This window comes from Asterias amurensis, chromosome 19 (assembly GCF_032118995.1).
Source record: "Asterias amurensis chromosome 19, ASM3211899v1".
Lineage (NCBI taxonomy): Eukaryota > Metazoa > Echinodermata > Asteroidea > Forcipulatida > Asteriidae > Asterias > Asterias amurensis.
In genome coordinates this window covers 3801841-3816242 of record NC_092666.1, presented here as the reverse complement: position 1 = coordinate 3816242, position 14402 = coordinate 3801841, and the positions used below count along the sequence as shown (strand labels likewise).

Genomic DNA, 14402 nt, shown 5'->3' with positions numbered 1-14402 from the left:
CCTTAATGCTCCCCGCCCCGAGCCTTACCTTAACCGGCAGGGTCCATGTGTTCCGCATGCCATGGCCGTGATGTTCCTACAGCAACTCACACACCGGATCACAGCATGGAGGGAGAAATAGCAGCTACCCCCTCCCCCGCCCACGAAGAGCCAATTTAAAGCTCAAAGTTTATTTTAAAAGTTCGTTGTCGGAACACGAGAACTTCGTGGAACTCTTGACATGTACTGAATGCTCAACAGTAAATTTTGTGTTGAATGAGGAGGCCTACAGCAGTTTCTAGTGGGTTTTTTTACTCCAGTGGCAAATGTGACCCCCAAAAATGAAAACGCCAATCGTATTTCTTGTGTTCTATGTCTACAAGATTTTGGTGGGGAATGTCACAAACCTGAACGTGCAATAGCTTTTGTATAAAAAGTTCTCAATGCATGAGGCCTACTATTCATGAATATCGTGAAATTTACAAATAAAGTTCTTCAGAAAACGCGACGTCCAAAATGAATGCCGAGAGATACGGCAATGGCGGTCCATCCTCCAGCGCGACTTGTCCAGTAATGCCCAGCCCACGCCCATCCCATGCCATGCGATATGTATTGACTACAGTGGCTGCTTCAAAAACGGTGGGCAGAGCTCCAGAACAATGAAGACGTTTTCAATAAGACATTCCAATTACATTCCTTTCTCCTTTTCTTCCCTGTTTGTACCGTATATAGTTCACGCTTGAGATGAGTCCACTTTACAATTGTACATTTATCTTTGGTTTTACAAGCACTAGACTGCAATCTGGGGCATCATTAAAGGAACACGTTGCCTTGGATCGGTCGAGTTGGTCTATTAAAAGCGTTTGAAACCGTTTGTTATGAAATGCATATGGTTAGAAAGATGTTTTAAAAGTAGAATATAATGATCCACACAAGTATCACTCGAAACTGCACGGTTTCCCTTTTACGTCGCGAACTATCACGGTCGGCCATTTATGGGAGTCAAAATTTTGACTCCCATAAATGGCCGACCGTGTTAGTCGACAGGGTAAAAAGAAAACCACGCAATTTCGAGGAATATTTGTGTGAATTATTGTATTCTACTTTTACAATATCTTTCCAACCATATACATTTTACAACAAACGGTTACAGAACGATTTTCAAAGACCAACTCGACCGATCCAAGGCAACGTGTTCCTTTAGTTCATCATGTTTCTATGTCCGAGTTTATAAACTTTTGGTAACAAAAATATCACAAGGGGTAGGTCCAACACTTCATCATTATTGGGTCCAAAAGTTAAAGAAAAATCATAACGGGTTAGTCCAGCATTTTCATGATATTAGAGGGTAAGTTTAGCATTTTTATCAAATTTGGCTCCAAACATTGAAAAATAATTCTACCCAATTTGGGTCACCAAATGAAAAATTCACTGGGGGTAAGTTCAAATTGAGTCCAAACTTTAAAAACTCACTACGGGTATTGTTCGGCATTTTTAACAAATTTTGAAAACTAAAAAAGGGTAACGCTCGAAAAAGAAAAATGTACGAATTATACATTTAAAAAAAAAACAATCAGCTGATTTCGGATGTATACAACCACAATTAAAGACAATGTGTTTAACATGTTTAAACTGTACCTGTTTTTCTCTATTTTCTTTTAATCATCACTACACAAGCCCAAGTTTGCCAGGATTTTTTTTTTTAAATTTACATGATTGATCACATTGAAACGTGCACTGTCCGTGACTATTTTTGTCCTATCTTTAAAGGTACCGCACACTTTTGGTAATATTACTCAAAAGATATATTAGCATAACAACTTACTTGGTAATGAGGAATGGAGAGCTAGTAAAAAACATTGTAAGAAACGACTCCTCTGAAATAATGTAGTTTTTGAGCTCAAATATTTTAATCTGAACAAGCCTGAAGCCACAAATTTTGTGCAACAAGGATGTTTTTCTTTCATTATTTTCTTGCAATTTCGATGACCAATTTGAGCCCAAATATTCACTGATTTGTTATTTTATGGGATACACCAAGTGAGAATACTGGTCCTTACCACTTATTTTCTTTTTGCAATTTTGACGACCAGTTGAGCCCAAATTTTCACAGACCTGTGACAGTTACCAAAAAATTTGGCCCAGGTGAAGCTGTTTTCTTACATCGATAACACGTTTAAAGGCAGTGGACACTATTGGTAATATACTCAAAATAATTATCAGCATAAAACATTTCTTGGTGACGAGTAATGGGGAGAAGTTGATGGTATAAAAAATTGTGAGAAACGGCTCCCTCTGAAGTGCCATAGTTTTCGAGAAAGAGGCAATTATCCACGAATTTGATTTCGAGACCTCAGATTTAGAACTTGAGGTCTCGAAATCAACCATCTAAACGCACGCAACTTCGTGTAACCAGGGTGTTTTCCTCTTATATTATTATCTCGCAACTTTGATGACCGATTGAGCTCAAATTTTCACAGGTTAGTTATCTTATGCATATGTTGTGATACACCAACTGTGAAGGCTAGTCTTTGACAATTACCAATAGTGTCTACTGCCTTTAAATCCCACCAACTAAAATGTTAATTAACTCACTAAGTCTGATACTAGCAAATGTATTTACTAAACATCATCTTTGCTCAAAGAGCCTTAGTATTTTATTCATATTGATTATAAATAAACACACTCAGGCCACATGTCTGCAAAAATCTATACGGGAAACCATTATACATCGATGGTATGCAATAATTAATAGACACGCTTGATGCATTAGCTTGGGCTTGGGTATAATGCAATAATTAGACACGCTTGCATTAGCATAGGTTGGGTACAGGGCGTCTTCTTCATTAGCAACCTAATTGGAGAAATTAAAAACCTTCACACGTTGATGATCAGCGGCACTAGAAGGTCACTCGACATTTTTTTTTTTAGGAACTTACTGTAACAATACTTTTTGTGTGCTAACAAAACAGTCAATGGCAGTGTATAGAAGCACTTTATGTCTTCCCCAAATACAAAAATGGCAAACATTTAGAAGTTTGCAATCGATTTGCCATATGGGTCACGAGAAAGTAGTGAAAAACCGATTGCACATTACTTGAATGAATAATTTCCGGAGTGTTTTCTATTACCATCGTCATTAGACCGTGTAAGTTTCATTCTTCAAGACGAGTTTTTTTTATTACCAGTTCTGTAATGTTCCTTGAAGACACATACACAATGTTTTAATACAAATACAAAGACTATAGAAAGGCTCACTGGTGTAACGTTTATCTAACTCTTTCTAGAGAAGATGACATACAGTATTAAAAAAACACTAAAAAAAAACACGCAAACGAGGGCCGGTGTCACATGCAATTATTTCTTCTATGCAATACTATCCGGAGGACATAATTATTGCATATGCAATAATATTTGCCGGACGGTTGGTTTTGCATATGCAATCGTGTCCGCCCGGACGCTGCTGCATAATGCAATTGTGTCCGCCCGGACACATTTACATATGCAGTTGTGTCCGCCACCGTGCAAAACCGTCCTGGCAGTAAATTAAACGCCCGTGGTCGACCGAACACGTTCGCCATTGTTTACAAGCTAAGTGCATGTCTTGAATGACATTGGAACGGTTCGGCCGTTTCGCTGCAATCATAAAACGTGAATATTCATGCTGCATACGTAGGTTCAGTGCATGCACGCTCGCTTACGCGCGCACATACATGTACAGTCATGTACATGTCCACCGGACGGTTTTTGCATAGCCCCGGACACGATTGCATATGCAAACGTGTCCGGAGCGGACAGTATTGCATGGCGGACTCAAGTGCATCTGACTCCGGTGAAATCTATCCGAGATCTCGTCCCCCATACTGGAAATTAACATGGGCTGAAGGTGGATGATTCTCAAAAACTTGCGAGCATGAAACCCAGTTATTAAAATTAGTCCTTTAATTTATTTGTGAATCTGTGAACTTTAAATTTTTGTTCTGTTCCGAAAATTTCCAATGGCTTTAAAGGAGCCAAACAGAAATACAAATGCTGGTGACCTTGTCTTAACTCTTAAACACTCATCTGGTACTTACCTTTATAAAAGATGACTTTTGAGATGTGTGATGGAACTCTTTTCCTTAGTACATCATTTAGCTAATGAAAGGCGTTGACAAGTACCGGCATCGATGTAGATGTAGATCCCCTTCGGTGATCTCACGATAGCTAGTCTTGCCATTTATTCTATGGGAAAACACACACATAATACACATGAGAATACTTCACCAATAATATGTCAACAACAATTATTTAAATTATGTGAGTAAAAGCTTCAACTTCCTTTTAATGACAAAACATGTGTGTACATTTTCTTTTCACAATGGACTTGGACTTTTTATTGTAGCCTACCCCAGACTGCCCTGGGCCTAATTTCGTAAGGCTGTTAAGCAGAAAATACTGCTAAGCATTTTGTTTTTCTTAGCAAAACATTTTTGGTGCAGCAGTTGTAGCAATGAATAAAGAATTTTGGCTGGTAACAAGTTTCTATTAAGCAAATTTGTCTGTGCTTAGCAAGTTTCTATGCTTACAAGCTTAATGAAATTGGGCCCTGGACACCATCAGCCGAAACTCAATTCCAGAATCCCATCAACTACATACAGTACTACACCATTACCTCCCCCCTCCCCCCCCCCCCCCACACACCCTTTCCTGCCCACCAAGAAGTTCAGGGAACCCTGCCAATCCCCATACCTGACCATAAGAATCCACCATCAAACCCACTGGCACCACAATCCCCCTCGGTCCCTGCCCAATGCCCCGGATATGGCCCAAATCTCGTGTAAACACTACGGTACTCAGTCAAGCCAATTGGAACAAGAAAACACCCCCCCCCCCCCCTTTACGTTAAGGTCAAGCCATGGATCGACCCACAACAACCTCCCAGGCTAGAGATATACTTTCCGTATGGCCCCACCACTTTTTCACTCATTTTTACAAAAAGGGATATCTCAATATTCTCATTCTCATTGAGGTAAAGTAGATAATATATAGATTATTTCATATGGAATGAAAAAGTGATGGCGCCATACAGAAATTTTTTCCAGGCTAGCCCTCTGGTTAAGGGTAGAATTAAAGTAAGTACTGCCATATTGCACTGACGAAAAATAAATCTTCCTCCATGGTATACCGGGTACCCCTCCAGCTGGCTTCGCCGACAGGTCATAATAAAATTGTGAATTTGTAAAATTCTTAAAAATAGACCATATTTTTATTGGTGCACACACATGAATCAGCAAAGAGTGGCTCGTATCGAATGCGGTGTCTGGTGCATGAGGAGAAGAATTGCCTTATGCATGGAGGAAGGAAATACATGGAGTTCGAATGAAGCGCCAAACCACCAGATGTGCGGCAGATTTACATTGTCCTTTGTGTACAGGGTTGGCTGCTGACACTGACCATTACTGGAGATCAGAATAGTCGGCACGCAAGATAGTCTAGAAGCTCATACGGACATACACACATAAAACCCATGCGCAGTACCTTACATGTATTAATGCTAACAGCTGTGCGTGCTATGTCTCGTTTGATACGTGTTGAATATCCGAAACTTTTCCAGTTTTTTAAAGGTAAGATATGACATCTTATGTCAGAACAATAGCTAACATTAAGAGTGAACTATGTGATCATTTATTTATGATTTCACTGGTTTTCCAGTGAGCTCCAGTGCTGGAAAAGTTAACGGTAAGAGTTTTCAATTTTCCGCGTCGATTCGTAATATATCTTTGACTTGTTAAAGACGTTTTTAAACATTTACTTTTGAAAAGAAAATCCAGGTAACAAGCACCTCAGCAAATTATTTTCAGGAATCTTTTCTACCATCATTATCTTCAAACTGTGTAAGTCTAATGTAAATCTGTGGACATTGTGTCATTTTGTCCTAGAAAAGGTACAGTCAAAACCCGTCTGCTCACTTGGTGTATCTCAACATTATGCATCAAATAACAAAAAACTCCCCTAGTCACATAAAATTGTGTGCTTTCAGATGCTTCGAGGTCTCGAAATCAAGTTCGTGGAAAATTACTTCTTTCTCGAAAACTACGTTACTTCAGAGGGAACCGTTTTTCACAATTATTGTGAGTAAGTTACCAATAGTGCCTTTAAAAATTTGGGAAAAATTGCTACACACGTCGGTGAAATTCAAGAGGCGCAGCGGCGGCAGGATGAAACAAAACTGATATGACAAAACTTTATTGCTTGATTTTAGGCGTTAGTTGCTATCGCCAAATGCCAGGATATCCGTGAGTTGCAAGCGAGTCTAAAAGCAAAAACTGCAAGCGAGTCTAAAAGCAAAAACTTCAAACCAAAAACAATTCGCTAATCCCCCAGCAGCAACTAAAACATAACTTTTTAAGCCCCTCCTGGTTGTTTATAACGTAAACTCACCCTATGGTTAAAAATAACAAAATGCATTGAGGACACACGTAAAGGATAACAATAGCGAGGGGCAAAAACTATTTTCCAGCATTATCATGATTAAACAAAATCATGTTATAACATTATTTCTTTGATTTGTTTTGCATATTTGTGAGTGACAACTTTTATAATGTTCTAGGGATTATTTTAAACAAATTTAAAGCGATTTTTATTTAGAAGTATTTGGAAGGGATTTCTCTCTTAGATAGTGATGTGGTGTGGTTTGTTTATTTAATTTCATTGTTGATCCTATTGCGCTTGGTATTTTTAACCAGGATTAATCAAAATCATCCAGCAAGTGCATCAATTAATCAATACAACTCATTAACTTTGCGCGGGAGATCCTACAATCCGCCGACAGAGGGCGCGGTTTTCATTTAAATACCTAGTCAGGTACCCTAAACCAAATTCAACGCTGAATGTATGGAAGAAGTCAGGCTTGATAAATCACGTGCGTCCCATTCAGAAACGCATGCGGGATCAGAATTTCTCTAAAACATGGACGGGAAGGAGTGAGTTGCTTCTTCGAGAGAATTTTGCCCGCAATAGGGCTCCATTTTACCGTTTTCTGAAAAAAGAACGGTAGTTATGAAGTGCAAGACATGTCCTGACAAAGTAAATGCAAAAAGTAAGTTTGGAATATATATACTTATTGTGGAAACCGGAGCTTGTAAAGTTGTGTGCGTGACAGCCCCCTTGACTTGTGCGTTATTTATAAAAGGGGTAGGCGGGGTCGGGACGTGGCCAAGGAGGCGGTGGGGGAGGAGGCTGATGCATGATCGCAACAGACTTTGAATATTAATGATATTAAATACATTAATGCAAATTAAGCTCAATGACTTTGATTCTGATGATATAAATGACCTGTGACTGGTAATTTGCTGTTAACAAAAAATGTTGAATATTTTTTTTAGTATAAAAATTTTTTTTTATAGGATAGTACTACTGTACTAGGCCTACTCCTAGAACTATTTCGGTTTTGTCCGGCTATCGTCTCCCATAACCTCATAGAGGGTCATCTGTCACGAGTTCAAGGACCCATGGTTCAATGAATTTTGGAATCAGAAATCTCTCTTTTTTTTTTAATCTCGCCAAAATTAGGCTCTATGTGTCCTTTGATATATCAATGTGTATGATGCTATCGACCAGAGAATCAACTCCGCAATCTCAAAAATTGTTAAAAATGATAGAGAAAATAGAGAAAATAAAGACTTCCTGTCTACTGTACGTGTTACTCCTCTGCCAACAATAATTGAAATTACCCGACCTCGTTTTGCGAGAATGCGTCACGAGAGGGCGGGTACGATCCGTGATTTGTGTACAAAACATACACGGAACCACGAAGCTCGCACAGGGTACCAGTATGTACACGGCTGTGTGCAAAAAGATTAAAGATTATCTTTGTCTTCCTTCTCATTACAGCTGCATTATACATGGTGTGGTCTATCATTTATACCTGCGTCTCAACTCTCCCAAGGATGTTGAAGGTCGTTACGAGGTCGTCGGCCAGAAAGACCTAGGACCACTGGTGAGTGAAACTGGAGTTTTATCTTGGGAAATGTCCAAATTGTTTAGGTTGTTATCTTGATGTTTGCATACAGAAATGCTCGTACTTTATTGTTGTTTAATTGTCTATACTATAACCACCAAAAAATTGTTTTTCTTTTTTCTTTGAGAGGTTTCATTATTTATATTTAACTCTGAATGAATAAAAAAAGATGTACAGAAAAGGGTTCACTACCCACAGCCACTTTTAAAATTGGTTTATGAAAAAAAGATGCACAATACTTGAAATTTATAAGGTGATTTATTTCATATAAAATTCAGTGACAAAGGGTTTGCCACCCAAAAGGAAACTCCTGGCCAATTTTTTAACTGTGTTTGATTGAAAATTTGTCTACTTCAAATTAAAAGTTGACATTTGGTAAATTTTGAAAAATAACGTAAACCCCAAAAATATTTTTAAAAAATAAATTGGTTCGGTTTTTTTTTCAGAGGTTTTATTTAATTTTGATTGTGAAAACAGAGGAGCAAAAATCAGTGACAATGGGTTCGCCACCCATAAGGAAACCCCTGGCCAATTTTGTAACTGTGTTTGATTGGAAATTTGTCTACTTCAAATTAATAGTTGACATTTGGTAACTTTTGAAAAATAACGTAAACCCCCTAAATGTTTTGGTATATAAATTGGTTCGGTTTTTTTTCAGAGGTTTTATTTAATTTTGATTGTGAAAACAGAGGAGCAAAAATCAGTGACAATGGGTTCGCCACCCATAAGGAAACCCCTGGCCAATTTTGTAACTGTGTTTGATTGGAAATTTGTCTACTTCAAATTAATAGTTGACATTTGGTAAATTTTCAAAAAATAACGTAAACCCCCAAAATATTTTGGTATATAAATTGGTTCGGTTTTTTTTCAGAGGTTTTATTTAATTTTGATTGTGAAAACAGAGGAGCAAAAATCAGTGACAATGGGTTCGCCACCCATAAGGAAACCCCTGGCCAATTTTGTAACTGTGTTTGATTGGAAATTTGTCTACTTCAAATTAATAGTTGACATTTGGTAAATTTTCAAAAAATAACGTAAACCCCCAAATATTTTGATATTCAAATTGGTTCGTTTTATTTCAGAGGTTTTATATTTTAATTGTGAAAACAGATGAGCAAAAATCAGTGACAATGGGTTCGCCATCCATAAGGAAACCCCTGGCCAATTTTTTATCTGTGTTTGATTGAAAATTTGTCTACTTCAAATTCAAAGTTGACATTTTTGGTAAATTTTGAAAAATAACGTAAACCCCCCCCCCCAAATATTTTGATATACAAATTGGTTCGCTTTTTTTCAGACGTTTTATTTAATTTTAATTGTGAAAACAGAGGAGCATAAATCAGTGACAATGGGTTCGCCACCTGTAAGGAAACCCCTGGCCAATTTTTTATCTGTGTTTGATTGAAAATTTGTCTGCTTCAAATTAAAAGTTGACATTTGGTAAATTTTGAAAAATAACGTAAACCCCCTAAATGTTTTGATGTACACATAGGTTTGTTTTATTTCAGAGGTTTTATATTTTTCATTGTGAAAACAGAGGAGCAAAAATCAGTGACAATGGGTTCGTCACCCCTTAAAAAAAACCTGGCCAATTTTTTAACCGCGTTTTATTGGAAATTTGTCTACTTCAAATTAAAAGTTGACATTTGGTAAATTTTCAAAAAATAACGTAAACCCCAAATATTTTGATATTCAAATAGGTTCGTTTTTTTTCAGAGGTTTTATTTAATTTTAATTGTGAAAACAGAGGAGCATTAATCAGTGACAATGGGTTCGCCACCCATAAGGAAACCCCTAGCCAATTTTTTAACTGTGTTTGATTGAAAAATTGTTTACTTCAAATTAAAAGTTGACATTTGGTAAATTTTGAAAAATAACGTACGTAAACCCCCCAAATATTTTGATATACAAATTGTTTTGGTTTTTTTTTCAGAGTTTTTATTTAATTTTAATTGTGAAAACAGAGGAGCATTAATCAGTGACAATGGGTTCGCCACCCATAAGGAAACCCCTGGCCAATTTTTTAACTGTGTTTGATTGAAAAATTGTTTACTTCAAATTAAAAGTTGACATTTGGTAAATTTTGAAAAATAACGTAAACCCCCAAATATTTTTATTTACAAATCGGTTCGTTTTATTTCAGAGGTTTTATACTTGTGAAAACAGAGGAACAAAAATCGATGACAAAGGGTTCGCCACCCGTAAGGAAACCCCTGGCCAATTTTTTTTTAAATCTTTGGAAAAAGCAAACCTTGTTTGTTGATGTATCTAAATCTTTACCTCGGATGGATTCATCGCTACTGTGACAGGGTTTTGCTTCTTTCTGTTTTCTTTGAAAGTGGAACCAGTAGACCTATTTTGCCGAAACTTTCACAGTTTTATTTCATCTTTCTATGTTTTGTCCATTATGGCCCTACCTTTTAGGCGTATTATCACATATTTTTGTTTTTCCAATGCTTGGTAATTTTTGATCACTCCTTAATTTCATTTTTGTATCTGGTCTGGTTTCAGATTGACAGGGCATGTGCCAAGTTCAGTCACGATGGACTTCATTTCCACACCAGGCAAACACGATTAGCTGATGAAGGACAAACCGTCTTCTATTTCTGCCCATCATGCAAGTAAGTTAATCACTACTTAAGCCTGGTTCATACTTCCTGCAAATGAAAAGTGAATTTTGGCGACACAGCCCTGTTTTCTTAGCGAATGTTTCAAAGGGGTTGAACACAGTTCAACTGTTGCGAGTTATTCATTGCAAGTTTGTGACAACAAAATTTGCTTCGCATTCGCAGGAAGTACGAACCAGGCTTTAGTCTTGTAGACCCTTATAGGTTTAAAATACAGTTTCCATAGATTGCACAGGGGTTAGTAGGTACCTGTGAGGGTTGAGATGGTTCTTGTGATTTATTTAGCTTGGTCACTACATATCTGGCTGCAGGGGCAGTTTACTCCCAAGTGAGCTGATTTGGTTTGATGAAAGAGTTAAATGTCCTAGTGATCTGGGGTAACATTGTTGAAGAGCCACGAGATTACTCAATGACGGATTTCAGTGCTACATGAGGATTAGTACAAGCAGAAACTCACTGTTCACATAACATGTGTGTAAATCGTCGGCAGAAGTGCAGTGGCCGAGCACCGAATTCAAATTCTGGTGTTTCTGATCAGCAGAGTGTGGGTTCAAATCCCCAGCCACGACACTTGTGTCCTTTTAAAGCAAGACAATTGACAATTGCTTTGTCCTTCAGATAGGACGTAAAGCTGTTAGTCCAATGTGTTGTGTAACGCATGTAAAAGAACCCAGTGGATGCACTTATCAAAGGTTCATTTTTTATGTAAATGCTATTTTTTTTTTTTTTTATTTATTTTATTTACAGGCATCAAGAGATTGAGTACTCTTGAAGAGAATCAACATATTCAGATCAGTCTTTACTGAAAGAAACTCCAGACAAGAGCTCACTGGAACAAGGAGATGAAATCACCACCGACGATGACGACCACCTGATGCCAGAGAGATGATGTCTTACTGATGAGGAGCCCGATTTATTTACTTGAAAAATGCGCCACTTCATATAAGGTGATTTTACATTTGGTAAGTCTTGAAGAACAAGCCCCCAAATATTTGGTTTTATATTTTTAACTCTGAAAACAGAAGAGCAAAAATTCAGTGGCAAAGGGTTCGCCACCCGTAAGGAAACCCCTGGCCAATTTTTTAACTGTGTTTGATTGAAAATTGCGCCACTTCAAATTAAAAGTTGAAATGTTAAAAAAGCAAACCTTTGTTGATGTATCAAAATCTTTTCCTTAGATGGATTCATCCCTACTCTGATAGGGTTCTGCTTCTTTCTGTGTTCTCAGCAAGTCGAACCAGTAGACCTATTTTGCTGAAACTGTCTGAGTTGTACTTCATCTTTCTACATCTTGTCCATAAATCATTGGGAAAAAAAAAAAAAAAAAACTTATGGCCCTACCTTTTAGGCGTATTATCACATATTTTTGTTTTTCCAATGCTTGGTAATTTTTGATCACTTCTTAATTTCATTTTTGTATCTGGTCTGGTTTCAGATTGACAGGGCATGTGCCAAGTTCAGTCACGATGGACTTCATTTCCACACCAGGCAAAAAAGATTAGCTGATGAAGGACAAACCGTCTTCTATTTCTGCCCATCATGCAAGTAAGTTAATCACTACTTAAGCCTTGTTCATACTTCCTGCAAATGCAAAGTGAATTTTGGCGACACAGCCCTGTTTTCTTAGCGAATGTTCCGAAGGGGTTGAACACAGTTCAACTGTTGCGAGTAATTCATTGCAAGTTCATGACAACAAATTTTGCTTTGCATTCGCAGAAAGTATGAACCAGGCTTTAGGCTTGTAGAGTCTTTTAGGTTTATCATACAGTTTCCATAGATTGCACAGGGGTTAGTAGGTACCTGTGAGGGTTGAGATGGTTCTTGTGATTTATTTAGCTTGGTCACTACATATCTGGCTGCAGAGGAGTTTATTCCCAAGGGAGCTGAGTTGGTTTGATGAATGAAATAAATGTCCTAGTGATCAGGGGTAACATTGTTGAAGAGCCATGAGCGTCACTGAATGATGGATTTCAGTGCTATATAAGGATTAGTACAAGCACAAATTCACTGCTGTGTGTAAATCGTGCTTGGAAGTGTAGTGACCGAGCACCGAATTCAAACTCTGGTTTTTCTGATCAACCGTGTGTGGGTTCAAATCCCCAGCCACGACACTAGTGTCCTTTTAAAGCAAGACACTTGACCATTGCTTCGTCCTTCAGATGGGACGTAAAGCTGTTGGTCCCATGTGTTGTGTAACGAACGCATGTAAAAGAACCCAGTGCATGCACTTATCAAAGGTTCATTTTTTTATGTAAATGTAATTTTAGATTTTTTATTTATTTTATTTACAGGCATCAAGAGATTGAGTATTCTTGAAGCGAAGCAACATATTCAGATCGGTCTATACTGAGAGGAACTCCAGGCAAGAGCTCACTGGAACAAGGAGATGAAATCACCACCGACGACGACCACCACCTGATGCAAGAGAGATGTCTTACTGATGAGGAGGCCGATTTTTTTAATTGAACATGCGCCACTTCATATAAGGTGATTAATCATTTGGTAAGTCTTGAAGAACAAGCCCCCAAATATTTGGTTTTATATTTTTAACTCTGAAAACTGAAGAGCAAAATTTCAGTGACAAAGGGTTCGCCACCCGTAAGGAAACCCCTGGCCAATTTTTTAACTGTGTTTGATTGAAAATTGCGCCACTTCAAATTGAAACGTTGACCCTCCAAATATTTTGATATACAAATAGGTTCGTTTTATTTCAAAGGTTTTATATTTTACCTCTGAAAACAGAAGAGCAAAAATTCAGTGTCAAAGGGTTCGCCACCCGTAAGGAAACCCCTGGTCAATTTTTTTGAAATGTTTAAGAACAAAAGCAAACGTATCGAAATCTTTACCTCGGATGGATTCATCGCTACTGTGACAGGGTTTTGCTTCTTTCTGTGTTCTCAGCAAATCGAACCAGTAGACCCTTTTTTACTGAAACTTTCACTGTTTTATTTTAGCTTTCTAACTCTTTGTGAAATCGACCCCAGGATGGTTAGGGTAAAAGGTTAACTTTTTATGTAAAAGTCATTTTTTATTTATTTATTTGTTTTACAGGCTTTAAGAGATTGAGTACTCCTGAAGAGAATCAACATCTTCGGATCGGTCTACACTGAGAGGAACTCAAGGCAAGAGCTCACTGGAACAAGGAGTTGAAATCACCACCGACGACAACGACGACCACCTGATGCCAGAGAAATGTCTTACTGATGAGGAGGCCGAGCATCCATCCCAGTATGGGTACTTAAATAAGATAAGGATCCTTTATCACTGACAGTGCCATCAGGATTGTCTCAAGAAACAAAATGAGGCTTGACATCCAAATTTAGTCTGGTTCCTTTTTTTTTTTTACTTTGAGAGTTTCGAGCTGGTTTTGATGGGTACACAGGAACCAGACAAAATGGCCGAACTGTGGTAAAGGTGTTTTAAAACTGTCAGTGTTGCTTACATTTATTTGTGATAACTCATGCTGTATAGCTAGTTTCAAAAAACGATTATCTAAAATTGAATTGTTTACCTTCATGAATTGTTGTTATTGATCGATACTCCCCTTACTCCTGGGGTGGGTTGATCGATTGAAAGAACGAACAAGAAACTTGAGTGCACACCTTCTATGATGAAAGCCTTCCAGGGCCCATTTTCATGGCTCTGCTTACCGCCAAATTCTGCGCTATTGCAATTGCCTAATTTCTGTGCTAGCCTTGTAAGCGTGGAATACTAGTAACGTGAAGTACACATGCGCAGCCCAAATTTGCCGCTAACCCGTGAAATATGCTTGCCGTAAGCACAGAATTCTCTGC

At 37.9% G+C, this 14402-nt stretch overlaps 1 pseudogene; it reads left to right on the top strand.

Annotated features, from left to right (window-relative positions):
• The first annotated feature begins 495 nt into the window (after nt 1-495).
• Nucleotides 496-13974, top strand: LOC139951816 (uncharacterized; annotated as a pseudogene).
• Nucleotides 13975-14402: the final 428 nt, after the last annotated feature.